General features: G+C 37.6%; 7 non-coding genes and 73 pseudogenes across 7 annotated transcripts; all 80 read right to left on the bottom strand.

Moving 5' to 3' along the window:
• Positions 1-78: 78 nt before the first annotated feature.
• Positions 79-197, bottom strand: LOC148440342 (5S ribosomal RNA; annotated as a pseudogene).
• A 116-nt stretch (positions 198-313) lies between these two features.
• Positions 314-432, bottom strand: LOC148440341 (5S ribosomal RNA; annotated as a pseudogene).
• Positions 433-548: 116 nt separating this feature from the next.
• LOC148440340 (5S ribosomal RNA) lies at positions 549-667 on the bottom strand (annotated as a pseudogene).
• Positions 668-783: 116 nt separating this feature from the next.
• LOC148440339 (5S ribosomal RNA) lies at positions 784-902 on the bottom strand (annotated as a pseudogene).
• Positions 903-1,017: 115 nt separating this feature from the next.
• LOC148440338 (5S ribosomal RNA) lies at positions 1,018-1,136 on the bottom strand (annotated as a pseudogene).
• Positions 1,137-1,252: 116 nt separating this feature from the next.
• On the bottom strand, positions 1,253-1,371 carry LOC148440337 (5S ribosomal RNA; annotated as a pseudogene).
• A 115-nt stretch (positions 1,372-1,486) lies between these two features.
• On the bottom strand, positions 1,487-1,605 carry LOC148440336 (5S ribosomal RNA; annotated as a pseudogene).
• Positions 1,606-1,720: 115 nt separating this feature from the next.
• Positions 1,721-1,839, bottom strand: LOC148440335 (5S ribosomal RNA; annotated as a pseudogene).
• Positions 1,840-2,658: 819 nt separating this feature from the next.
• LOC148440334 (5S ribosomal RNA) lies at positions 2,659-2,777 on the bottom strand (annotated as a pseudogene).
• Positions 2,778-2,893: 116 nt separating this feature from the next.
• LOC148440333 (5S ribosomal RNA) lies at positions 2,894-3,012 on the bottom strand (annotated as a pseudogene).
• Positions 3,013-3,128: 116 nt separating this feature from the next.
• LOC148440332 (5S ribosomal RNA) lies at positions 3,129-3,247 on the bottom strand (annotated as a pseudogene).
• A 116-nt stretch (positions 3,248-3,363) lies between these two features.
• On the bottom strand, positions 3,364-3,482 carry LOC148440331 (5S ribosomal RNA; annotated as a pseudogene).
• Positions 3,483-3,598: 116 nt separating this feature from the next.
• LOC148440330 (5S ribosomal RNA) lies at positions 3,599-3,717 on the bottom strand (annotated as a pseudogene).
• Positions 3,718-3,832: 115 nt separating this feature from the next.
• Positions 3,833-3,951, bottom strand: LOC148440329 (5S ribosomal RNA; annotated as a pseudogene).
• An 819-nt stretch (positions 3,952-4,770) lies between these two features.
• On the bottom strand, positions 4,771-4,889 carry LOC148440328 (5S ribosomal RNA; annotated as a pseudogene).
• Positions 4,890-5,005: 116 nt separating this feature from the next.
• LOC148440327 (5S ribosomal RNA) lies at positions 5,006-5,124 on the bottom strand (annotated as a pseudogene).
• Positions 5,125-5,240: 116 nt separating this feature from the next.
• On the bottom strand, positions 5,241-5,359 carry LOC148440326 (5S ribosomal RNA; annotated as a pseudogene).
• Positions 5,360-5,475: 116 nt separating this feature from the next.
• LOC148440325 (5S ribosomal RNA) lies at positions 5,476-5,594 on the bottom strand (annotated as a pseudogene).
• Positions 5,595-5,710: 116 nt separating this feature from the next.
• On the bottom strand, positions 5,711-5,829 carry LOC148440324 (5S ribosomal RNA; annotated as a pseudogene).
• A 115-nt stretch (positions 5,830-5,944) lies between these two features.
• Positions 5,945-6,063, bottom strand: LOC148440323 (5S ribosomal RNA; annotated as a pseudogene).
• Positions 6,064-6,179: 116 nt separating this feature from the next.
• Positions 6,180-6,298, bottom strand: LOC148440322 (5S ribosomal RNA; annotated as a pseudogene).
• Positions 6,299-6,649: 351 nt separating this feature from the next.
• LOC148440321 (5S ribosomal RNA) lies at positions 6,650-6,768 on the bottom strand (annotated as a pseudogene).
• A 116-nt stretch (positions 6,769-6,884) lies between these two features.
• Positions 6,885-7,003, bottom strand: LOC148440320 (5S ribosomal RNA; annotated as a pseudogene).
• A 115-nt stretch (positions 7,004-7,118) lies between these two features.
• On the bottom strand, positions 7,119-7,237 carry LOC148440319 (5S ribosomal RNA). Its single transcript, XR_015876111.1, has one exon. It is a non-coding gene; the product is annotated as a 5S ribosomal RNA (ribosomal RNA).
• A 117-nt stretch (positions 7,238-7,354) lies between these two features.
• LOC148440318 (5S ribosomal RNA) lies at positions 7,355-7,473 on the bottom strand (annotated as a pseudogene).
• Positions 7,474-7,824: 351 nt separating this feature from the next.
• LOC148440317 (5S ribosomal RNA) lies at positions 7,825-7,942 on the bottom strand (annotated as a pseudogene).
• A 116-nt stretch (positions 7,943-8,058) lies between these two features.
• On the bottom strand, positions 8,059-8,177 carry LOC148440316 (5S ribosomal RNA). Its single transcript, XR_015875967.1, has one exon. It is a non-coding gene; the product is annotated as a 5S ribosomal RNA (ribosomal RNA).
• A 116-nt stretch (positions 8,178-8,293) lies between these two features.
• LOC148440315 (5S ribosomal RNA) lies at positions 8,294-8,412 on the bottom strand (annotated as a pseudogene).
• A 115-nt stretch (positions 8,413-8,527) lies between these two features.
• Positions 8,528-8,646, bottom strand: LOC148440314 (5S ribosomal RNA; annotated as a pseudogene).
• A 116-nt stretch (positions 8,647-8,762) lies between these two features.
• On the bottom strand, positions 8,763-8,881 carry LOC148440313 (5S ribosomal RNA; annotated as a pseudogene).
• Positions 8,882-9,232: 351 nt separating this feature from the next.
• LOC148440312 (5S ribosomal RNA) lies at positions 9,233-9,351 on the bottom strand (annotated as a pseudogene).
• A 116-nt stretch (positions 9,352-9,467) lies between these two features.
• On the bottom strand, positions 9,468-9,585 carry LOC148440311 (5S ribosomal RNA; annotated as a pseudogene).
• Positions 9,586-9,701: 116 nt separating this feature from the next.
• On the bottom strand, positions 9,702-9,820 carry LOC148440310 (5S ribosomal RNA; annotated as a pseudogene).
• A 115-nt stretch (positions 9,821-9,935) lies between these two features.
• Positions 9,936-10,054, bottom strand: LOC148440309 (5S ribosomal RNA; annotated as a pseudogene).
• A 117-nt stretch (positions 10,055-10,171) lies between these two features.
• On the bottom strand, positions 10,172-10,290 carry LOC148440308 (5S ribosomal RNA; annotated as a pseudogene).
• A 351-nt stretch (positions 10,291-10,641) lies between these two features.
• LOC148440307 (5S ribosomal RNA) lies at positions 10,642-10,759 on the bottom strand (annotated as a pseudogene).
• Positions 10,760-10,875: 116 nt separating this feature from the next.
• On the bottom strand, positions 10,876-10,994 carry LOC148440306 (5S ribosomal RNA). The gene has a single exon (XR_015876121.1). It is a non-coding gene; the product is annotated as a 5S ribosomal RNA (ribosomal RNA).
• A 116-nt stretch (positions 10,995-11,110) lies between these two features.
• LOC148440305 (5S ribosomal RNA) lies at positions 11,111-11,229 on the bottom strand (annotated as a pseudogene).
• A 116-nt stretch (positions 11,230-11,345) lies between these two features.
• LOC148440304 (5S ribosomal RNA) lies at positions 11,346-11,464 on the bottom strand (annotated as a pseudogene).
• A 351-nt stretch (positions 11,465-11,815) lies between these two features.
• LOC148440303 (5S ribosomal RNA) lies at positions 11,816-11,934 on the bottom strand. Its single transcript, XR_015876084.1, has one exon. It is a non-coding gene; the product is annotated as a 5S ribosomal RNA (ribosomal RNA).
• A 115-nt stretch (positions 11,935-12,049) lies between these two features.
• LOC148440302 (5S ribosomal RNA) lies at positions 12,050-12,168 on the bottom strand (annotated as a pseudogene).
• Positions 12,169-12,284: 116 nt separating this feature from the next.
• LOC148440301 (5S ribosomal RNA) lies at positions 12,285-12,403 on the bottom strand (annotated as a pseudogene).
• A 115-nt stretch (positions 12,404-12,518) lies between these two features.
• Positions 12,519-12,637, bottom strand: LOC148440300 (5S ribosomal RNA; annotated as a pseudogene).
• Positions 12,638-12,753: 116 nt separating this feature from the next.
• Positions 12,754-12,872, bottom strand: LOC148440299 (5S ribosomal RNA; annotated as a pseudogene).
• A 115-nt stretch (positions 12,873-12,987) lies between these two features.
• On the bottom strand, positions 12,988-13,106 carry LOC148440298 (5S ribosomal RNA; annotated as a pseudogene).
• A 116-nt stretch (positions 13,107-13,222) lies between these two features.
• On the bottom strand, positions 13,223-13,341 carry LOC148440297 (5S ribosomal RNA; annotated as a pseudogene).
• A 116-nt stretch (positions 13,342-13,457) lies between these two features.
• LOC148440296 (5S ribosomal RNA) lies at positions 13,458-13,576 on the bottom strand (annotated as a pseudogene).
• A 351-nt stretch (positions 13,577-13,927) lies between these two features.
• On the bottom strand, positions 13,928-14,045 carry LOC148440295 (5S ribosomal RNA; annotated as a pseudogene).
• Positions 14,046-14,161: 116 nt separating this feature from the next.
• On the bottom strand, positions 14,162-14,280 carry LOC148440294 (5S ribosomal RNA). The gene has a single exon (XR_015876120.1). It is a non-coding gene; the product is annotated as a 5S ribosomal RNA (ribosomal RNA).
• Positions 14,281-14,395: 115 nt separating this feature from the next.
• Positions 14,396-14,514, bottom strand: LOC148440293 (5S ribosomal RNA; annotated as a pseudogene).
• A 116-nt stretch (positions 14,515-14,630) lies between these two features.
• LOC148440292 (5S ribosomal RNA) lies at positions 14,631-14,749 on the bottom strand (annotated as a pseudogene).
• Positions 14,750-14,865: 116 nt separating this feature from the next.
• LOC148440291 (5S ribosomal RNA) lies at positions 14,866-14,984 on the bottom strand (annotated as a pseudogene).
• A 351-nt stretch (positions 14,985-15,335) lies between these two features.
• LOC148440290 (5S ribosomal RNA) lies at positions 15,336-15,455 on the bottom strand (annotated as a pseudogene).
• Positions 15,456-15,570: 115 nt separating this feature from the next.
• Positions 15,571-15,689, bottom strand: LOC148440289 (5S ribosomal RNA; annotated as a pseudogene).
• A 116-nt stretch (positions 15,690-15,805) lies between these two features.
• Positions 15,806-15,924, bottom strand: LOC148440288 (5S ribosomal RNA; annotated as a pseudogene).
• A 115-nt stretch (positions 15,925-16,039) lies between these two features.
• Positions 16,040-16,158, bottom strand: LOC148440287 (5S ribosomal RNA; annotated as a pseudogene).
• A 116-nt stretch (positions 16,159-16,274) lies between these two features.
• On the bottom strand, positions 16,275-16,393 carry LOC148440286 (5S ribosomal RNA; annotated as a pseudogene).
• A 115-nt stretch (positions 16,394-16,508) lies between these two features.
• LOC148440285 (5S ribosomal RNA) lies at positions 16,509-16,627 on the bottom strand (annotated as a pseudogene).
• A 116-nt stretch (positions 16,628-16,743) lies between these two features.
• On the bottom strand, positions 16,744-16,862 carry LOC148440284 (5S ribosomal RNA; annotated as a pseudogene).
• Positions 16,863-16,978: 116 nt separating this feature from the next.
• LOC148440283 (5S ribosomal RNA) lies at positions 16,979-17,097 on the bottom strand (annotated as a pseudogene).
• Positions 17,098-17,212: 115 nt separating this feature from the next.
• On the bottom strand, positions 17,213-17,331 carry LOC148440282 (5S ribosomal RNA; annotated as a pseudogene).
• Positions 17,332-17,447: 116 nt separating this feature from the next.
• Positions 17,448-17,565, bottom strand: LOC148440281 (5S ribosomal RNA; annotated as a pseudogene).
• A 116-nt stretch (positions 17,566-17,681) lies between these two features.
• Positions 17,682-17,800, bottom strand: LOC148440280 (5S ribosomal RNA; annotated as a pseudogene).
• A 115-nt stretch (positions 17,801-17,915) lies between these two features.
• LOC148440279 (5S ribosomal RNA) lies at positions 17,916-18,034 on the bottom strand (annotated as a pseudogene).
• Positions 18,035-18,150: 116 nt separating this feature from the next.
• On the bottom strand, positions 18,151-18,269 carry LOC148440278 (5S ribosomal RNA; annotated as a pseudogene).
• Positions 18,270-18,620: 351 nt separating this feature from the next.
• Positions 18,621-18,738, bottom strand: LOC148440277 (5S ribosomal RNA; annotated as a pseudogene).
• Positions 18,739-18,854: 116 nt separating this feature from the next.
• Positions 18,855-18,973, bottom strand: LOC148440276 (5S ribosomal RNA). Its single transcript, XR_015875965.1, has one exon. It is a non-coding gene; the product is annotated as a 5S ribosomal RNA (ribosomal RNA).
• Positions 18,974-19,089: 116 nt separating this feature from the next.
• On the bottom strand, positions 19,090-19,208 carry LOC148440275 (5S ribosomal RNA). The gene has a single exon (XR_015875964.1). It is a non-coding gene; the product is annotated as a 5S ribosomal RNA (ribosomal RNA).
• A 115-nt stretch (positions 19,209-19,323) lies between these two features.
• Positions 19,324-19,442, bottom strand: LOC148440274 (5S ribosomal RNA; annotated as a pseudogene).
• Positions 19,443-19,558: 116 nt separating this feature from the next.
• On the bottom strand, positions 19,559-19,677 carry LOC148440273 (5S ribosomal RNA; annotated as a pseudogene).
• Positions 19,678-19,793: 116 nt separating this feature from the next.
• On the bottom strand, positions 19,794-19,912 carry LOC148440272 (5S ribosomal RNA; annotated as a pseudogene).
• Positions 19,913-20,028: 116 nt separating this feature from the next.
• On the bottom strand, positions 20,029-20,147 carry LOC148440271 (5S ribosomal RNA; annotated as a pseudogene).
• Positions 20,148-20,262: 115 nt separating this feature from the next.
• LOC148440270 (5S ribosomal RNA) lies at positions 20,263-20,381 on the bottom strand (annotated as a pseudogene).
• Positions 20,382-20,497: 116 nt separating this feature from the next.
• On the bottom strand, positions 20,498-20,616 carry LOC148440269 (5S ribosomal RNA; annotated as a pseudogene).
• A 115-nt stretch (positions 20,617-20,731) lies between these two features.
• Positions 20,732-20,850, bottom strand: LOC148440268 (5S ribosomal RNA; annotated as a pseudogene).
• Positions 20,851-20,966: 116 nt separating this feature from the next.
• LOC148440267 (5S ribosomal RNA) lies at positions 20,967-21,085 on the bottom strand (annotated as a pseudogene).
• A 115-nt stretch (positions 21,086-21,200) lies between these two features.
• On the bottom strand, positions 21,201-21,319 carry LOC148440266 (5S ribosomal RNA; annotated as a pseudogene).
• A 116-nt stretch (positions 21,320-21,435) lies between these two features.
• LOC148440265 (5S ribosomal RNA) lies at positions 21,436-21,554 on the bottom strand (annotated as a pseudogene).
• A 116-nt stretch (positions 21,555-21,670) lies between these two features.
• On the bottom strand, positions 21,671-21,789 carry LOC148440264 (5S ribosomal RNA; annotated as a pseudogene).
• Positions 21,790-21,904: 115 nt separating this feature from the next.
• Positions 21,905-22,023, bottom strand: LOC148440263 (5S ribosomal RNA; annotated as a pseudogene).
• Between the last annotated feature and the right edge of the window lie 26 nt (positions 22,024-22,049).

Here is a 22,049-nt window from a genome sequence, read left to right as displayed (position 1 = left end):
ACTCAAGGAAATTCATTGATAAGTTGAAAAAATTAAATATAAAATGTAATAGAAAAGAATGTTCTGGCAGTATAAAATTACCTACAGCTCCTGGTATTCCCAGGTGGTCTCCCATCCAAGTACTAACCAGGCCCAACACTGCATAGCTTCCAAGATCAGACGAGATTGGGCATGTCCACTGTGGTTTGGCAGTAGGTGCTCAAAAGCATTAAATTTAGACCGCTTTTACTTCTTAACTCAAGTAAATTCAATGATAAGTTGAAAAAATTAAATGTAAAATGTAATAGAAAAGAATGTTATGGCAGTATAAAATTACCTACAGCACATGGTATTCCCAGGTGGTCTCCCATCCAAATACTAACCAGGCCCAACACTGCATAGCTTCCAAGATCAGACAATATTGGGCATGTCCAGTGTGGTTTGGCTGTAGGTGCTCAAAAACATTAACTTTAGACCTCTATTACTTCTTAACTCAAGTAAATTCATTTATAAGTTGAAAAAATTAAATGTAAAATGTAATAGAAAAGAATGTTATGGTAGTATAAAATTACCTACAGCTCCTGGTATTCCCAGGTGGTCTCCCATCCAAGTACTAACCAGGCCCAACACTGCATAGCTTCCAAGATCAGACGAGATTGGGCATGTCCACTGTGGTTTGGCTGTAGGTGCTCAAAAGCGTTAAATTTAGACCGCTTTTACTTCTTAACACAAGTAAATTCATTGATAAGTTGAAAAAATTTAATGTAAAATGTAATAGAAAAGAATGTTATGGCAGTATAAAATTACCTACAGCACCTGGTATTCCCAGGTGGTCTCCCATCAAAGTACTAACCAGGACCAACACTGCATAGCTTCCAAGATCTGACGAGATTGGGCATGTCCAGTGTAGTTTGGCTGTAGGTGCTCAAAAACATTAACTTTAGACCTCTTTTACTTCTTAACTCAAGTAAATTCAATGATAAGTTGAAAAATTAAATGTAAAATTTAATAGAAAAGAATGTTATGGCAGTATAAAATTACCTACAGCTCCTGGTATTCCCAGGTGGTCTCACATCCAAGTACTAACCAGGCCCAACACTGCATAGCTTCCAAGATCAGACGAGATTGGGCATGTCCAGTGTGGTTTGGCTGTAGGTGCTCAAAAACATTAACTATAGACATCTATTACTTCTTAACTCAAGTAAATTCATTGATAAGTTGAAAAAATTAAATTTAAAATGTAATAGAAAAGAATGTTATGGCAGTATAAAATTACCTACAGCACCTGGTAATCCCAGGTGGTCTCCCATCCAAGTACTAACCAGGCCCAACACTGCCTAGCTTCCAAGTTCAGACGAGATTGGGCATGTCCAGTGTGGTTTGGCTGTAGGTGCTCAAAAACATTAACTTTAGACCTCTTTTACTTCTTAACTCAAGTAAATTCAATGATAAGTTGAAAAATGAAATGTAAAATGTAATAGAAAAGAATGTTATGGCAGTATAAAATTACCTACAGCACCTAGTATTCCCAGGTGGTCTCCCATCCAAGTACTAACCAGGCCCAACACTGCATAGCTTCCAAGATCAGACGAGATTGGGCATGTCCAGTGTGGTTTGGCTGTAGGTGCTCAAAACATTAACTTTAGACCTCTTTTACTTCTTAACTCAAGTAAATTCATTGATAAGTTGAAAAAATGAAATGTAGAATGTAATAGAAAAGAATGTTTTGGCTGTCTAAAATTACCTACAGCACCTGGTATTCCCAGGTGGTCTCCCATCCAAGTACAAACCAGGCCCAACACTGCATAGCTTCCAAGATCAGACGAGATTGGGCATGTCCAGTGTGGTTTGGCTGTAGGTGCTCAAATGCATTAAGTTTAGACCTCTATTACTTCTTAACTCAAGTAAATTCATTGATAAGTTGAAAAAATTAAATGTAAAATGTAATAGAAAAGAATGTTCTGGCAGTATAAAATTACCTACAGGTCCTGGTATTCCCAGGTGGTCTCCCATCCAAGTACTGACCATGCCCAACACTGCATAGCTTCCAAGATCAAACAACATTGGCCATGTCCAGTGTGGTTTGGCTATAGGTGCTGAAAAATATTAACTTTAGACATCTTTTACTTCTTAACTCAAGTAAATTCATTGATAAGTTGAAAAATGTAATGTAAAATGTAATAGAAAATAATGTTATGGCAGTATAAAATTACCTACTGCACCTGGTTTTCCTAGGTGGTCTCCCATTCAAGTTCTGACCATACCCAACACTGCATAGCTACCAAGATAAGACGAGATTGGGCATGTCCAGTGTGGATTGGCTGTAGGTGCTCAAAAGTATTAACTTTAGACCTCTATTACTTCTTAACTCAAGGAAATTCAATGATAAGTTGAAAAATGTAATGTAAAATGTAATAGAAAATAATGTTATGGCAGTATAAAATTACCTACTGCACCTGGTTTTCCTAGGTGGTCTCCCATTCAAGTTCTGACCATACCCAACACTGCATAGCTACCAAGATAAGACGAGATTGGGCATGTCCAGTGTGGATTGGCTGTAGGTGCTCAAAAGTATTAACTTTAGACCTCTATTACTTCTTAACTCAAGGAAATTCATTGATAAGTTGAAAAAATTAAATGTAAAATGTAATAGAAAAGAATGTTATGGCAGTATAAAACTACCTACAGCTCCTGGTATTCCCAGGTGGTCTCCCATCCAAGTACTAACCAGGCCCAACACTGCATAGCTTCCAAGATCAGACGAGATTGGGCATGTCCACTGTGGTTTGGCTGTAGGTGCTCAAAAGCATTAAATTTAGACCGCTTTTACTTCTTAACTCAAGTAAATTCAATGATAAGTTGAAAAAATTAAATGTAAAATGTAATAGAAAAGAATGTTATGGCAGTATAAAATTACCTACAGCACCTGGTATTCCCAGGTGGTCTCCCATCCAAATACTAACCAGGCCCAACACTGCATAGCTTCCAAGATCAGACGAGATTGGGCATGTCCAGTGTGGTTTGGCTGTAGGTGCTCAAAAACATTAACTTTAGACCTCTATTACTTCTTAACTCAAGTAAATTCATTGATAAGTTGAAAAAATTAAATTTAAAATGTAATAGAAAAGAATGTTATGGTAGTATAAAATTACCTACAGCTCCTGGTATTCCCAGGTGGTCTCCCATCCAAGTAGTAACCAGGCCCAACACTGCATAGCTTCCAAGATCAGACGAGATTGGGCATGTCCACTGTGGTTTGGCTGTAGGTGCTCAAAAGCGTTAAATTTAGACCGCTTTTACTTCTTAACACAAGTAAATTCATTGATAAGTTGAAAAAATTAAATGTAAAATGTAATAAAAAAGAATGTTATGGCAGTATAAAATTACCTACAGCACCTGGGATTCCTATGTAGTCTCCCATCCAAGTACTAACCAGTCCCAACACTGCATAGCTTCCAAGATCAGACGAGATTGGGCATGTCCAGTGTGGTTTGGCTGTAGGTGCTCAAAAACATTAACTTTAGACCTCTATTACTTCTTAACTCAAGTAAATTCATTGATAAGTTGAAAAAATTAAATGTAAAATGTAATAGAAAAGAATGTTAAGGCAGTATAAAATTACCTACTGCACCTGGCTTTCCCAGGTGGTCTCCCATCCAAGTACTGACCATGCCCAACACCGCATAGCTTCCAAGATCAGACGAGATTGGGCATGTCCAGTGTGGATTGGCTGTAGGTGCTCAAAAGTATTAACTTTAGACCTCTTTTACTTCTTAACTCAAGTAAATTGAATGATAAGTTGAAAAATTAAATGTAAAATGTAATAGAAAAGAATGTTATGGCAGTATAAAATTACCTACAGCTCCTGGTATTCCCAGGTGGTCTCCCATCCAAGTACTAACCAGGCCCAACACTGCATACCTTCCAAGATCAGACGAGATTGGGCATGTCCAGTGTGGTTTGGCTGTAGGTGCTCAAAAACATTAACTTTAGACCTCTATTACTTCTTAACTCAAGTAAATTCATTGATAAGTTGAAAAAATGAAATGTAAAATGTAATAGAAAAGAATGTTATGGCAGTATAAAATTACCTACAGGTCCTGGTATTCCCAGGTGGTCTCCCATCCAAGTACTGACCATGCCCAACACTGCATAGCTTCCAAGATCAAACAACATTGGCCATGTCCAGTGTGGTTTGGCTATAGGTGCTGAAAAATATTAACTTTAGACATCTTTTACTTCTTAACTCAAGTAAATTCATTGATAAGTTGAAAAATGTAATGTAAAATGTAATAGAAAATAATGTTATGGCAGTATAAAATTACCTACTGCACCTGGTTTTCCTAGGTGGTCTCCCATTCAAGTTCTGACCATACCCAACACTGCATAGCTACCAAGATAAGACGAGATTGGGCATGTCCAGTGTGGATTGGCTGTAGGTGCTCAAAAGTATTAACTTTAGACCTCTATTACTTCTTAACTCAAGGAAATTCAATGATAAGTTGAAAAATGTAATGTAAAATGTAATAGAAAATAATGTTATGGCAGTATAAAATTACCTACTGCACCTGGTTTTCCTAGGTGGTCTCCCATTCAAGTTCTGACCATACCCAACACTGCATAGCTACCAAGATAAGACGAGATTGGGCATGTCCAGTGTGGATTGGCTGTAGGTGCTCAAAAGTATTAACTTTAGACCTCTATTACTTCTTAACTCAAGGAAATTCATTGATAAGTTGAAAAAATTAAATGTAAAATGTAATAGAAAAGAATGTTATGGCAGTATAAAACTACCTACAGCTCCTGGTATTCCCAGGTGGTCTCCCATCCAAGTACTAACCAGGCCCAACACTGCATAGCTTCCAAGATCAGACGAGATTGGGCATGTCCACTGTGGTTTGGCTGTAGGTGCTCAAAAGCATTAAATTTAGACCGCTTTTACTTCTTAACTCAAGTAAATTCAATGATAAGTTGAAAAAATTAAATGTAAAATGTAATAGAAAAGAATGTTATGGCAGTATAAAATTACCTACAGCACCTGGTATTCCCAGGTGGTCTCCCATCCAAATACTAACCAGGCCCAACACTGCATAGCTTCCAAGATCAGACGAGATTGGGCATGTCCAGTGTGGTTTGGCTGTAGGTGCTCAAAAACATTAACTTTAGACCTCTATTACTTCTTAACTCAAGTAAATTCATTGATAAGTTGAAAAAATTAAATTTAAAATGTAATAGAAAAGAATGTTATGGTAGTATAAAATTACCTACAGCTCCTGGTATTCCCAGGTGGTCTCCCATCCAAGTAGTAACCAGGCCCAACACTGCATAGCTTCCAAGATCAGACGAGATTGGGCATGTCCACTGTGGTTTGGCTGTAGGTGCTCAAAAGCGTTAAATTTAGACCGCTTTTACTTCTTAACACAAGTAAATTCATTGATAAGTTGAAAAAATTAAATGTAAAATGTAATAAAAAAGAATGTTATGGCAGTATAAAATTACCTACAGCACCTGGGATTCCTATGTAGTCTCCCATCCAAGTACTAACCAGTCCCAACACTGCATAGCTTCCAAGATCAGACGAGATTGGGCATGTCCAGTGTGGTTTGGCTGTAGGTGCTCAAAAACATTAACTTTAGACCTCTATTACTTCTTAACTCAAGTAAATTCATTGATAAGTTGAAAAAATTAAATGTAAAATGTAATAGAAAAGAATGTTAAGGCAGTATAAAATTACCTACTGCACCTGGCTTTCCCAGGTGGTCTCCCATCCAAGTACTGACCATGCCCAACACCGCATAGCTTCCAAGATCAGACGAGATTGGGCATGTCCAGTGTGGATTGGCTGTAGGTGCTCAAAAGTATTAACTTTAGACCTCTTTTACTTCTTAACTCAAGTAAATTGAATGATAAGTTGAAAAATTAAATGTAAAATGTAATAGAAAAGAATGTTATGGCAGTATAAAATTACCTACAGCTCCTGGTATTCCCAGGTGGTCTCCCATCCAAGTACTAACCAGGCCCAACACTGCATACCTTCCAAGATCAGACGAGATTGGGCATGTCCAGTGTGGTTTGGCTGTAGGTGCTCAAAAACATTAACTTTAGACCTCTATTACTTCTTAACTCAAGTAAATTCATTGATAAGTTGAAAAAATGAAATGTAAAATGTAATAGAAAAGAATGTTATGGCAGTATAAAATTACCTACAGCACCTGGGATTCCTAGGTGGTCTCCTATCGAAGTACTAACCAGGTCCAACACTGCATAGCTTCCAAGATCAGACGAGATTGGGCATGTCCAGTGTGGTTTGGCAGTAGGTGCTCAAAAACATTAACTTTAGACCTCTATTACTTCTTAACTCAAGTAAATTCATTGATAAGTTGAAAAATGTAAATGTAAAATGTAATAGAAAAGAATGTTCTGGCAGTATAAAATTACCTACTGCACCTGGTTTTCCCAGGTGGTCTCCCATCCAAGTTCTGACCTTACCCAACACTGCATAGCTACCAAGATAAGACGAGATTGGGCATGTCCAGTGTGGATTGGCTGTAGGTGCTCAGAAGTATTAACTTTAGACCTCTATTACTTCTTAACTCAAGGAAATTCATTGATAAGTTGAAAAAATTAAATGTAAAATGTAATAGAAAAGAATGTTCTGGCAGTATAAAATTACCTACAGCTCCTGGTATTCCCAGGTGGTCTCCCATCCAAGTACTAACCAGGCCCAACACTGCATAGCTTCCAAGATCAGACGAGATTGGGCATGTCCACTGTGGTTTGGCTGCAGGTGCTCAAAAGCATTAAATTTAGACCACTTTTACTTCTTAACACAAGTAAATTCATTGATAAGTTGAAAAAATCAAATGTAAAATGTAATAGAAAAGACTGTTATGGCAGTATAAAATTACCTACAGCACCTGGTATTCCCAGGTGGTTTCCCATCCAAGTACTAACCAGGCCCAACACTGCATAGCTTCCAAGATCAGACGAGATTGGGCATGTCCAGTGTGGTTTGGCTGAAGGTGCTCAAAAACATTAACTTTAGACCTCTTTTACTTCTTAACTCAAGTAAATTCAATGATAAGTTGAAAAATGAAATGTAAAATGTAATAGAAAAGAATGTTATGGCAGTATAAAATTACCTACAGCACCTGGTATTCCCAGGTGGTCGCCCATCTAAGTACTAACCAGGCCCAACACTGCATAGCTTCCAAGATCAGACGAGATTGGGCATGTCCAGTGTGGTTTGGCTGTAGGTACTCAAAAACATTAACTTTAGACCTCTTTTACTTCTTAACTCAAGTAAATTCATTGATAAGTTGAAAAAATCAAATGTAAAATGTAATAAAAAAGAATGATTTTGGCTGTCTAAAATTACCTACAGCACCTGGTATTCCCAGGTGGTCTCCCATCCAAGTACAAACCAGGCCCAACACTGCATAGCTTCCTAGATCAGTCGAGATTGGGCATGTCCAGTGTGGTTTGACTGTAGATGCTCAAAATCATTAACTTTAGACATGTATTACTTCTTAACTCAAGTAAATTCATTGATAAGTTGAAAAAATTAAATGTAAAATGTAATAGAAAAGAATGTTATGGCAGTATAAAATTACCTACTGCACCTGGTTTTCCCAGGTGGTCTCTCATCCAAGTTCTGACCATACCCAACACTGCATAGCTACCAAGATAAGACGAGATTGGGCATGTCCAGTGTGGATTGGCTGTAGGTGCTCAAAAGTATTAACTTTAGACCTCTATTACTTCTTAACTCAAGGAAATTCATTGATAAGTTGAAAAAATTAAATGTAAAATGTAATAGAAAAGAATGTTCTGGCAGTATAAAATTACCTACAGCTCCTGGTATTCCAGGTGGTCTCCCATCCAAGTACTAACCAGGCCCAACACTGCATAGCTTCCAAGATCAGACGAGATTGGGCATGTCCACTGTGGTTTGGCTGCAGGTGCTCAAAAGCTTTAAATTTAGACCGCTTTTACTTCTTAACTCAAGTAAATTCAATGATAAGTTGAAAAAATTAAATGTAAAATGTAATAGAAAAGAATGTTATGGCAGTATAAAATTACCTACAGCACCTGGTATTCCCAGGTGGTCTCCCATCCAAGTACTAACCAGGCCCAACACTGCATAGCTTCCAAGATCAGACGAGATTGGGCATGTCCAGTGTGGTTTGGCTGTAGGTGCTCAAAAACATTAACTTTAGACCTCTATTACTTCTTAACTCAAGTAAAGTCATTGATAAGTTGAAAAAATTAAATGTAAAATGTAATAGAAAAGACTGTTATGGCAGTATAAAATTACCTACAGCACCTGGTATTCCCAGGTGGTCTCCCATCCAAGTACTAACCAGGCCCAACACTGCATAGCTTCCAAGATCAGACGAGATTGGGCATGTCCAGTATGGTTTGGCTGAAGGTGCTCAAAGATATTAACTTTAGACTTCTTTTACTTCTTAACTCAAGTAAATTCAATGATAAGTTGAAAAATTAAATGTAAAATGTAATAGAAAAGAATGTTATGGCTGCATAAAATTACCTACAGCACCTGGTATTCCCAGGTGGTCTCCCATCCAAGTACTAACCAGGCACAACACTGCATAGCTTCCAAGATCAGACGAGATTGGGCATGTCCAGTGTGGTTTGGCAGTAGGTGCTCAAAAACATTAACTTTAGACCTCTATTACTTCTTAACTCAAGTAAATTCATTGATAAGTTGAAAAATTTAAATGTAAAATGTAATAGAAAAGAACGTTCTGGCAGTATAAAATTACCAACAGCTCCTGGTATTCCCAGGTAGTCTCCCATCCAAGTACTAACCAGGCCCAACACTGCATAGCTTCCAAGATCAGACGAGATTGGGCATGTCCAGTGTGGTTTGGCTGTAGGTGCTCAAAAACAATAACTTTAGACCTGTATTACTTCTTAACTCAAGTAAATTCATTGATAAGTTGAAAAAATTAAATGTAAAATGTAATAGAAAAGAATGTTATGGCAGTATAAAATTACCTACTGCACCTAGTTTTCCCAGGTGGTCTCCCATCCAAGTTCTGACCTTACCCAACATTGCATAGCTACCAAGATAAGACGAGATTGGGCATGTCCAGTGTGGATTGGCTGTAGGTGCTCAGAAGTATTAACTTTAGACCTCTATTACTTCTTAACTCAAGGAAATTCATTGATAAGTTGAAAAAATTAAATGTAAAATGTAATAGAAAAGAATGTTCTGGCAGTATAAAATTACCTACATCTCCTGGTGTTCCCAGGTGGTCTCCCATCCAAGTACTAACCAGGCCCAACACTGCATAGCTTCCAAGATCAGACGAGATTGGGCATGTCCACTGTGGTTTGGCTGTAGGTGCTCAAAAGCATTAAATTTAGACCGCTTTTACTTCTTAACACAAGTAAATTCATTGATAAGTTGAAAAAATCAAATGTAAAATGTAATAGAAAAGACTGTTCTGGCAGTATAAAATTACCTACAGCTCCTGGTATTCCAGGTGGTCTCCCATCCAAGTACTAACCAGGCCCAACACTGCATAGCTTCCAAGATCAGACGAGATTGGGCATGTCCACTGTGGTTTGGCTGCAGGTGCTCAAAAGCTTTAAATTTAGACCGCTTTTACTTCTTAACTCAAGTAAATTCAATGATAAGTTGAAAAAATTAAATGTAAAATGTAATAGAAAAGAATGTTATGGCAGTATAAAATTACCTACAGCACCTGGTATTCCCAGGTGGTCTCCCATCCAAGTACTAACCAGGCACAACACTGCATAGCTTCCAAGATCAGACGAGATTGGGCATGTCCAGTATGGTTTGGCTGAAGGTGCTCAAAGACATTAACTTTAGACTTCTTTTACTTCTTAACTCAAGTAAATTCAATGATAAGTTGAAAAATTAAATGTAAAATGTAATAGAAAAGAATGTTATGGCTGCATAAAATTACCTACAGCACCTGGTATTCCCAGGTGGTCTCCCATCCAAGTACTAACCAGGCACAACACTGCATAGCTTCCAAGATCAGACGAGATTGGGCATGTCCAGTGTGGTTTGGCTGTAGGTACTCAAAAACATTAACTTTAGACCTCTTTTACTTCTTAACTCAAGTAAATTCATTGATAAGTTGAAAAAATCAAATGTAATATGTAATAAAAAAGAATGATTTTGGCTGTCTAAAATTACCTACAGCCCCTGGTATTCCCAGGTGGTCTCCCATCCAAGTACAAACCAGGCCCAACACTGCATAGCTTCCAAGATCAGACGAGATTGGGCATGTCCAGTGTGGTTTGAATGTAGATGCTCAAAATCATTAACTTTAGACCTGTATTACTTCTTAACTCAAGTAAATTCATTGATAAGTTGAAAAAATTAAATGTAAAATGTAATAGAAAAGAATGTTATGGCAGTATAAAATTACCTACTGCACCTGGTTTTCCCAGGTGGTCTCCCATCCAAGTTCTGACCATACCCAACACTGCATAGCTACCAAGATAAGACAAGATTGGGCATGTCCAGTGTGGATTGGCTGTAGGTGCTCAAAAGTATTAACTTTAGACCTCTATTACTTCTTAACTCAAGGAAATTCATTGATAAGTTGAAAAAATTAAATGTAAAATGTAATAGAAAAGAATGTTCTGGCAGTATAAAATTACCTACAGCTCCTGGTATTCCAGGTGGTCTCCCATCCAAGTACTAACCAGGCCCAACACTGCATAGCTTCCAAGATCAGACGAGATTGGGCATGTCCACTGTGGTTTGGCTGTAGGTACTCAAAAGCTTTAAATTTAGACCGCTTTTACGTCTTAACTCAAGTAAATTCAATGATAAGTTGAAAAAATTAAATGTAAAATGTAATAGAAAAGAATGTTATGGCAGTATAAAATTACCTACAGCACCCGGTATTCCCAGGTGGTCTCCCATCCAAGTACTAACCAGGCCCAACACTGCATAGCTTCCAAGATCAGACGAGATTGGGCATGTCCAGTGTGGTTTGGCTGTAGGTGCTCAAAAACATTAACTTTAGACCTCTTTTACTTCTTAACTCAAGTAAATTCATTGATAAGTTGAAAAAATTAAATGTAAAATATAATAGAAAAGAAAGTTATGGCTGCATAAAATTACCTACAGCACCTGGTATTCCCAGGTGGTCTCCCATCCAAGTACTAACCAGGCTCAACACTGCATAGCTTCCAAGATCAGACGAGATTGGGGATGTCCAGTGTGGTTTGGCTGTAGGTGCTCAAAAGCATTAAATTTAGACCTCTTTTACTTCTTAACACAAGTAAATTCATTGATAAGTTGAAAAAATTAAATGTAAAATGTAATAGAAAAGGTAGTTATGGCAGTTTAAAATTACCTACAGCACCAGGGATTCCTAGGTAGTCTCCCATCCAAGTACTAACCAGTCCCAACACTGCACAGCTTCCAAGATCAGACGAGATTGGGCATGTCCAGTGTGGTTTGGCTGTAGGTGCTCAAAAACATTAACTTTAGACCTGTATTACTTCTTAACTCAAGTAAATTCATTGATAAGTTGAAAAAATTAAATGTAAAATGTAATAGAAAAGAATGTTATGGCAGTATAAAATTACCTACTGCACCTGGTTTTCCCAGGTGGTCTCCCATCAAAGTACTGACCAGGCACAACACTGCATAGCTACCAAGAAAAGACGAGATTGGGCATGTCCAGTGTGGATTGGCTGTAGGTGCTCAAAAGTATTAACTTTAGACCTCTATTACTTCTTTTCTCAAGGAAATTCATTGATAAGTTGAAAAAATTAAATGTAAAATGTAATAGAAAAGAATGTTATGGCAGTATAAAATTACCTACAGCACCTGGTATTCCCAGGTGGTCTCCCATCCAAGTACTAACCAGGCCCAACACTGCATAGCTTCCAAGATCAGATGAGATTGGGCATGTCCAGTGTGGTTTGGCTGTAGGTGCTCAAAAACATTAACTTTAGACCTCTTTTACTTCTTAACTCAAGTAAATTCAATGATAAGTTGAAAAATTAAATGTAAAATGTAATAGAAAAGAATGTTATGGCAGTAAAAAATTACCTACAGCTCCTGGTATTCCCAGGTGGTCTCCCATCCAAGTACTAACCAGGCCCAACACTGCATAGCTTCCAAGATCAGACGAGATTGGGCATGTCCAGTGTGGTTTGGCTGTAGGTGCTCAAAAACATTAACTTTAGACCTCTATTACTTCTTAATTCAAGTAAATTCATTGATAAGTTGAAAAAATTAAATTTAAAATGTAATAGAAAAGAATGTTATGGCAGTATAAAATTACCTACAGCACCTGGTAATCCCAGGTGGTCTCCCATCCAAGTACTAACAAGGCCCAACACTGCCTAGCTTCCAAGTTCAGACGAGATTGGGCATGTCCAGTGTGGTTTGGCTGTAGGTGCTCAAAAACATTAACTTTAGACCTCTTTTACTTCTTAACTCAAGTAAATTCAATGATAAGTTGAAAAATGAAATGTAAAATGTAATAGAAAAGAATATTATGGCAGTATAAAATAACCTACAGCACCTAGTATTCCCAGGTGGTCTCCCATCCAAGTACTAACCAGGCCCAACACTGCATAGCTTCCAAGATCAGACGAGATTGGGCATGTCTAGTGTGGTTTGGCTGTAGGTGCTCAAAACCATTAACTTTAGACCTCTTTTACTTCTTAACTCAAGTAAATTCATTGATAAGTTGAAAAAATGAAATGTAGAATGTAATAGAAAAGAATGTTTTGGCTGTCTAAAATTACCTACAGCACCTGGTATTCCAAGGTGGTCTCCCATCCAAGTACAAACCAGGCCCAACACTGCATAGCTTCCAAGATCAGACGAGATTGGGCATGTCCAGTGTGGTTTGGCTGTAGGTGCTCAAAACATTAAATTTAGACCTCTATTACTTCTTAACTCAAGTAAATTCATTGTTAAGTTGAAAAAATTAAATGTAAAATGTAATAGAAAAGAATGTTCTGGCAGTATAAAATTACCTACAGCTCCTGGTATTCCCAGGTGGTCTCCCATCCAAGTACTTACCAGGCCCAACACTGCATAGCTTCCAAGATCAGACGAGATTGGGCATGTCCACTGTGGTTTGGCTGTAGGTGCTCAAAAGCATTAAATTTAGACCGCTTTTACTTCTTAACACAAGTAAATTCATTGATAAGTTGAAAAAATTAAATGTAAAATGTAATAGAAAAGAATGTTATGGCAGTTTAAAATTACCTACAGCACCTGGGATTCCTAGGTAGTCACCAATCCAAGTACTAACCAGTCCCAACACTGCATAGCTTCCAAGATCAGACGAGATTGGGCATGTCCAGTGTGGTTTGGCTGTAGGTGCTCAAAAACATTAACTTTAGACCTGTATTACTTCTTAACTCAAGTAAATTAATTGATAAGTTGAAAAAATTAAATGTAAAATGTAATAGAAAAGAATGTTATGGGAGTATAAAATTACCTACTGCACCTGGTATTCCCAGGTGGTCTCCCATCCAAGTACTAACCAGGCCCAAGACTGCATAGCTTCCAAGATCAGACGAGATTGGGCATGTCCAGTGTGGTTTGGCTGTAGGTGCTCAAAAGCTTTAAATTTAGACCACTTTTACTTCTTAACTCAAGTAAATTCATTGATAAGTTGAAAAAATTAAATGTAAAATGTAATAGAAAAGAATGTTATGGCAGTATAAAATTAACTACTGCACCTGGTTTTCCCAGGTGGTCTCCCATCCAAGTTCTGACCATACCCAACACTGCATAGCTACCAAGATAAGACAAGATTGGGCATGTCCAGTGTGGATTGGCTGTAGGTGCTCAAAAGTATTAACTTTAGACCTCTATTACTTCTTAACTCAAGGAAATTCATTGATAAGTTGAAAAAATTAAATGTAAAATGTAATAGAAAAGAATGTTCTGGCAGTATATAATTACCTACAGCTCCTGGTATTCCAGGTGGTCTCCCATCCAAGTACTAACCAGGCCCAACACTGCATAGCTTCCAAGATCAGACGAGATTGGGCATGTCCACTGTGGTTTGGCTGTAGGTACTCAAAAGCTTTAAATTTAGACCGCTTTTACGTCTTAACTCAAGTAAATTCAATGATAAGTTGAAAAAATTAAATGTAAAATGTAATAGAAAAGAATGTTATGGCAGTATAAAATTACCTACAGCACCCGGTATTCCCAGGTGGTCTCCCATCCAAGTACTAACCAGGCCCAACACTGCATAGCTTCCAAGATCAGACGAGATTGGGCATGTCCAGTGTGGTTTGGCTGTAGGTGCTCAAAAACATAAACTTTAGACATCTTTTACTTCTTAACTCAAGTAAATTCAATGATAAGTTGAAAAATGAAATGTAAAATGTAATAGAAAAGAATGTTATGGCAGTATAAAATTACCTTCAGCACCTAGTATTCCCAGGTGGTCTCCCATCTAAGTTCTAACCAGGCCCAACACTGCATAGCTTCCAAGATCAGACGAGATTTGGCATGTCCAGTGTGGTTTGGCTGTAGCTGCTCAAAAACATTAACTTTAGACCTCTTTTACTTCTTAACTCAAGTAAATTCATTGATAAGTTGAAAAAATTAAATGTAAAATATAATAGAAAAGAAAGTTATGGCTGCATAAAATTACCTACAGCACCTGGTATTCCCAGGTGGTCTCCCATCCAAGTACTAACCAGGCTCAACACTGCATAGCTTCCAAGATCAGACGAGATTGGGGATGTCCAGTGTGGTTTGGCTGTAGGTGCTCAAAAGCATTAAATTTAGACCTCTTTTACTTCTTAACACAAGTAAATTCATTGATAAGTTGAAAAAATTAAATGTAAAATGTAATAGAAAAGGTAGTTATGGCAGTTTAAAATTACCTACAGCACCAGGGATTCCTAGGTAGTCTCCCATCCAAGTACTAACCAGTCCCAACACTGCACAGCTTCCAAGATCAGACGAGATTGGGCATGTCCAGTGTGGTTTGGCTGTAGGTGCTCAAAAACATTAACTTTAGACCTGTATTACTTCTTAACTCAAGTAAATTCATTGATAAGTTGAAAAAATTAAATGTAAAATGTAATAGAAAAGAATGTTATGGCAGTATAAAATTATCTACTGCACCTGGTTTTCCCAGGTGGTCTCCCATCAAAGTACTGACCAGGCACAACACTGCATAGCTACCAAGAAAAGACGAGATTGGGCATGTCCAGTGTGGATTGGCTGTAGGTGCTCAAAAGTATTAACTTTAGACCTCTATTACTTCTTTTCTCAAGGAAATTCATTGATAAGTTGAAAAAATTAAATGTAAAATGTAATAGAAAAGAATGTTATGGCAGTATAAAATTACCTACAGCACCTGGTATTCCCAGGTGGTCTCCCATCCAAGTACTAACCAGGCCCTAACACTGCATAGCTTCCAAGATCAGACGAGATTGGGCATGTCCAGTGTGGTTTGGCTGTAGGTGCTCAAAAACATTAACTTTAGACCTCTTTTACTTCTTAACTCAAGTAAATTCAATGATAAGTTGAAAAATTAAATGTAAAATGTAATAGAAAAGAATGTTATGGCAGTAAAAAATTACCTACAGCTCCTGGTATTCCCAGGTGGTCTCCCATCCAAGTACTAACCAGGCCCAACACTGCATAGCTTCCAAGATCAGACGAGATTGGGCATGTCCAGTGTGGTTTGGCTGTAGGTGCTCAAAAACATTAACTTTAGACCTCTATTACTTCTTAACTCAAGTAAATTCATTGATAAGTTGAAAAAATTAAATTTAAAATGTAATAGAAAAGAATGTTATGGCAGTATAAAATTACCTACAGCACCTGGTAATCCCAGGTGGTCTCCCATCCAAGTACTAACAAGGCCCAACACTGCCTAGCTTCCAAGTTCAGACGAGATTGGGCATGTCCAGTGTGGTTTGGCTGTAGGTGCTCAAAAACATTAACTTTAGACCTCTTTTACTTCTTAACTCAAGTAAATTCAATGATAAGTTGAAAAATGAAATGTAAAATGTAATAGAAAAGAATATTATGGCAGTATAAAATAACCTACAGCACCTAGTATTCCCGGGTGGTCTCCCATCCAAGTACTAACCAGGCCCAACACTGCATAGCTTCCAAGATCAGACGAGATTGGGCATGTCTAGTGTGGTTTGGCTGTAGGTGCTCAAAACCATTAACTTTAGACCTCTTTTACTTCTTAACTCAAGTAAATTCATTGATAAGTTGAAAAAATGAAATGTAGAATGTAATAGAAAAGAATGTTTTGGCTGTCTAAAATTACCTACAGCACCTGGTATTCCAAGGTGGTCTCCCATCCAAGTACAAACCAGGCCCAACACTGCATAGCTTCCAAGATCAGACGAGATTGGGCATGTCCAGTGTGGTTTGGCTGTAGGTGCTCAAAACATTAAATTTAGACCTCTATTACTTCTTAACTCAAGTAAATTCATTGTTAAGTTGAAAAAATTAAATGTAAAATGTAATAGAAAAGAATGTTCTGGCAGTATAAAATTACCTACAGCTCCTGGTATTCCCAGGTGGTCTCCCATCCAAGTACTTACCAGGCCCAACACTGCATAGCTTCCAAGATCAGACGAGATTGGGCATGTCCACTGTGGTTTGGCTGTAGGTGCTCAAAAGCATTAAATTTAGACCGCTTTTACTTCTTAACACAAGTAAATTCATTGATAAGTTGAAAAAATTAAATGTAAAATGTAATAGAAAAGAATGTTATGGCAGTTTAAAATTACCTACAGCACCTGGGATTCCTAGGTAGTCACCAATCCAAGTACTAACCAGTCCCAACACTGCATAGCTTCCAAGATCAGACGAGATTGGGCATGTCCAGTGTGGTTTGGCTGTAGGTGCTCAAAAACATTAACTTTAGACCTGTATTACTTCTTAACTCAAGTAAATTAATTGATAAGTTGAAAAAATTAAATGTAAAATGTAATAGAAAAGAATGTTATGGGAGTATAAAATTACCTACTGCACCTGGTATTCCCAGGTGGTCTCCCATCCAAGTACTAACCAGGCCCAATACTGCATAGCTTCCAAGATCAGACGAGATTGGGCATGTCCAGTGTGGTTTGGCTGTAGGTGCTCAAAGACATTAACTTTAGACTTCTTTTACTTCTTAACTCAAGTAAATTCAATGATAAGTTGAAAAATGAAATGTAAAATGTAATAGAAAAGAATGTTATGGCAGTATAAAATTACCTTCAGCACCTAGTATTCCCAGGGGGTCTCCCATCTAAGTACTAACCAGGCCCAACACTGCATAGCTTCCAAGATCAGACGAGATTTGGCATGTCCAGTGTGGATTGACTGTAGGTGCTCAAAAGTATTAACTTTAGACCTCTATTACTTCTTAACTCAAGGAAATTCATTGATAAGTTGAAAAAATTAAATGTAAAATGTAATAGAAAAGAATGTTCTGGCAGTATAAAATTACCTACAGCTCCTGGTATTCCAGGTGGTCTCCCATCCAAGTACAAACCAGGCCCAACACTGCATAGCTTCCAAGATCAGATGAGATTGGGCATGTCCACTGTGGTTTGGCTGTAGGTGCTCAAAAGCTTTAAATTTAGACCACTTTTACTTCTTAACTCAAGTAAATTCAATGATAAGTTGAAAAAATTAAATGTAAAATGTAATAGAAAAGAATGTTATGGCAGTATAAAATTACCTACAGCACCTGGTATTCCCAGGTGGTCTCCCATCCAAGTACTAAACAAGCCCAACACTGCATAGCTTCCAAGATTAGACGAGATTGGGCATGTCCAGTGTGGTTTGGCTGTAGGTGCTCAACGACATTAACTTTAGACTTCTTTTACTTCTTAACTCAAGTAAATTCAATGATAAGTTGAAAAATTAAATGTAAAATGTAATAGAAAAGAATGTTATGGCTGCATAAAATTACCTACAGCACCTGGTATTCCCAGGTGGTCTCCCATCCAAGTACTAACCAGGCACAACACTGCATAGCTTCCAAGATCAGACGAGATTGGGCATGTCCAGTGTGGTTTGGCAGTAGGTGCTCAAAAACATTAACTTTAGACCTCTATTACTTCTTAACTCAAGTAAATTCATTGATAAGTTGAAAAATTTAAATGTAAAATGTAATAGAAAAGAATGTTCTGGCAGTATAAAATTACCTACAGCTCCTGGTATTCCCAGGTGGTCTCCCATCCAAGTACTAACCAGGCCCAACACTGCATAGCTTCCAAGATCAGACGAGATTGGGCATGTCCAGTGTGGTTTGACTGTAGATGCTCAATATCATTAACTTTAGACCTGTATTACTTCTTAACTCAAGTAAATTCATTGATAAGTTGAAAAAATTAAATGTAAAATGTAATAGAAAAGAATGTTATGGCAGTATAAAATTACCTACTGCACCTGGTTTTCCCAGGTGGTCTCCCATCCAAGTTCTGACCATACCCAACACTGCATAGCTACCAAGATAAGACGAGATTGGGCATGTCCAGTGTTGATTGGCTGTAGGTGCTCAAAAGTATTAACTTTAGACCTCTTTTACTTCTTAACTCAAGTAAATTCATTGATAAGTTGAAAAAATTAAATTTAAAATGTAATAGAAAAGAATGTTCTGGCAGTATAAAATTACCTACAGCTCCTGGTATTCCAGGTGGTCTCCCATCCAAGTACTATCCAGGCCCAACACTGCATAGCTTCCAAGATCAGACGAGATTGGGCATGTCCACTGTGGTTTGGCTGTAGGTACTTAAAAGCTTTAAATTTAGACCGCTTTTACTTCTTAACTCAAGTAAATTCAATGATAAGTTGAAAAAATTAAATGTAAAATGTAATAGAAAAGAATGTTATAGCAGTATAAAATTACCTACAGCACCTGGTATTCCCAGGTGGTCTCCCATCCAAGTACTAACCAGGCCCAACACTGCATAGCTTCCAAGATCAGACGAGATTGGGCATGTCCAGTGTGGTTTGGCTGTAGGTGCTCAAAAACATTAACTTTAGACCTCTATTACTTCTTAACTCAAGTAAATTCATTGATAAGTTGAAAAAATTAAATGTAAAATGTAATAGAAAAGACTGTTATGGCAGTATAAAATTACCTACAGCACCTGGTATTCCCAGGTGGTCTCCCATCCAAGTACTAACCAGGCCCAACACTGCATAGCTTCCAAGATCAGACGAGATTGGGCATGTCCAGTGTGGTTTGGCTGTAGGTGCTCAAAGACATTAACTTTAGACTTCTTTTACTTCTTAACTCAAGTAAATTCAATGATAAGTTGAAAAATGAAATGTAAAATGTAATAGAAAAGAATGTTATGGCAGTATAAAATTAGCTTCAGCACCTAGTATTCCCAGGTGGTCTCCCATCTAAGTACTAACCAGGCCCAACACTGCATAGCTTCCAAGATCAGACGAGATTTGGCATGTCCAGTGTGGTTTGGCTGTAGGTGCTCAAAAACATTAACTTTAGACCTCTTTTACTTCTTAACTCAAGTAAATTCATTGATAAGTTGAAAAAATTAAATGTAAAATATAATAGAAAAGAATGTTATGGCTGCATAAAATTACCTACAGCACCTGGTATTCCCAGGTGGTCTCCCATCCAAGTACTAACCAGGCTCAACACTGCATAGCTTCCAAGATCAGACGAGATTGGGGATGTCCACTGTGGTTTGGCTGTAGGTGATCAAAAGCATTAAATTTAGACCTTTTTTACTTCTTAACACAAGTAAAATCATTGATAAGTTGAAAAAATTAAATGTAAAATGTAATAGAAAAGGTAGTTATGGCAGTTTAAAATTACCTACAGCACCAGGGATTCCTAGGTAGTCTCCCATCCAAGTACTAACCAGTCCCAACACTGCACAGCTTCCAAGATCAGACGAGATTGGGCATGTCCAGTGTGGTTTGGCTGTAGGTGCTCAAAAACATTAACTTTAGACCTGTATTACTTCTTAACTCAAGTAAATTCATTGATAAGTTGAAAAAATTAAATGTAAAATGTAATAGAAAAGAATGTTATGGCAGTATAAAATTACATACAGCACCTGGTATTCCCAGGTGGTCTCCCATCCAAGTACTAACCAGGCCCAACACTGCATAGCTTCCAAGATCAGACGAGATTGGGCATGTCCAGTGTGGTTTGGCTGTAGGTGCTCAAAAACATTAACTTTAGACCTCTTTTACTTCTTAACTCAAGTAAATTCAATGATAAGTTGAAAAATTAAATGTAAAATGTAATAGAAAAGAATGTTATGGCAGTAAAAAATTACCTACAGCTCCTGGTATTCCCAGGTGGTCTCCCATCCAAGTACTAACCAGGCCCAACACTGCATAGCTTCCAAGATCAGACGAGATTGGGCATGTCCAGTGTGGTTTGGCTGTAGGTGCTCAAAAACATTAACTTTAGACCTCTATTACTTCTTAACTCAAGTAAATTCATTGATAAGTTGAAAAAATTAAATTTAAAATGTAATAGAAAAGAATGTTATGGCAGTATAAAATTACCTACAGCACCTGGTAATCCCAGGTGGTCTCCCATCCAAGTACTAACAAGGCCCAACACTGCCTAGCTTCCAAGTTCAGACGAGATTGGGCATGTCCAGTGTGGTTTGGCTGTAGGTGCTCAAAAACATTAACTTTAGACCTCTTTTACTTCTTAACTCAAGTAAATTCAATGATAAGTTGAAAAATGAAATGTAAAATGTAATAAAAAAGAATGTTATGGCAGTATAAAATAACCTACAGCACCTAGTATTCCCAGGTGGTCTCCCATCCAAGTACTAACCAGGCCCAACACTGCATAGCTTCCAAGATCAGACGAGATTGGGCATGTCTAGTGTGGTTTGGCTGTAGGTGCTCAAAACCATTAACTTTAGACCTCTTTTACTTCTTAACTCAAGTAAATTCATTGATAAGTTGAAAAAATGAAATGTAGAATGTAATAGAAAAGAATGTTTTGGCTGTCTAAAATTACCTACAGCACCTGGTATTCCAAGGTGGTCTCCCATCCAAGTACAAACCAGGCCCAACACTGCATAGCTTCCAAGATCAGACGAGATTGGGCATGTCCAGTGTGGTTTGGCTGTAGGTGCTCAAAACATTAAATTTAGACCTCTATTACTTCTTAACTCAAGTAAATTCATTGTTAAGTTGAAAAAATTAAATGTAAAATGTAATAGAAAAGAATGTTCTGGCAGTATAAAATTACCTACAGCTCCTGGTATTCCCAGGTGGTCTCCCATCCAAGTACTTACCAGGCCCAACACTGCATAGCTTCCAAGATCAGACGAGATTGGGCATGTCCACTGTGGTTTGGCTGTAGGTGCTCAAAAGCATTAAATTTAGACCGCTTTTACTTCTTAACACAAGTAAATTCATTGATAAGTTGAAAAAATTAAATGTAAAATGTAATAGAAAAGAATGTTATGGCAGTTTAAAATTACCTACAGCACCTGGGATTCCTAGGTAGTCACCAATCCAAGTACTAACCAGTCCCAACACTGCATAGCTTCCAAGATCATACGAGATTGGGCATGTCCAGTGTGGTTTGGCTGTAGGTGCTCAAAAACATTAACTTTAGACCTGTATTACTTCTTAACTCAAGTAAATTAATTGATAAGTTGAAAAAATTAAATGTAAAATGTAATAGAAAAGAATGTTATGGGAGTATAAAATTACCTACTGCACCTGGTATTCCCAGGTGGTCTCCCATCCAAGTACTAACCAGGCCCAATACTGCATAGCTTCCAAGATCAGACAAGATTGGGCATGTCCAGTGTGGTTTGGCTGTAGGTGCTCAAAGACATTAACTTTAGACTTCTTTTACTTCTTAACTCAAGTAAATTCAATGATAAGTTGAAAAATGAAATGTAAAATGTAATAGAAAAGAATGTTATGGCAGAATAAAATTACCTTCAGCACCTAGTATTCCCAGGTGGTCTCCCATCTAAGTACTAACCAGGCCCAACACTGCATAGCTTCCAAGATCAGACGAGATTTGGCATGTCCAGTGTGGATTGGCTGTAGGTGCTCAAAAGTATTAACTTTAGACCTC

This window comes from Taudactylus pleione, unplaced genomic scaffold (assembly GCF_031769625.1).
Source record: "Taudactylus pleione unplaced genomic scaffold, aTauple2 ptg001666l, whole genome shotgun sequence".
Classification (NCBI taxonomy): domain Eukaryota; kingdom Metazoa; phylum Chordata; class Amphibia; order Anura; family Myobatrachidae; genus Taudactylus; species Taudactylus pleione.
The sequence above is the reverse complement of the archived record's forward strand: the minus strand, read 5'-3'. Positions and strand labels throughout refer to the sequence as shown.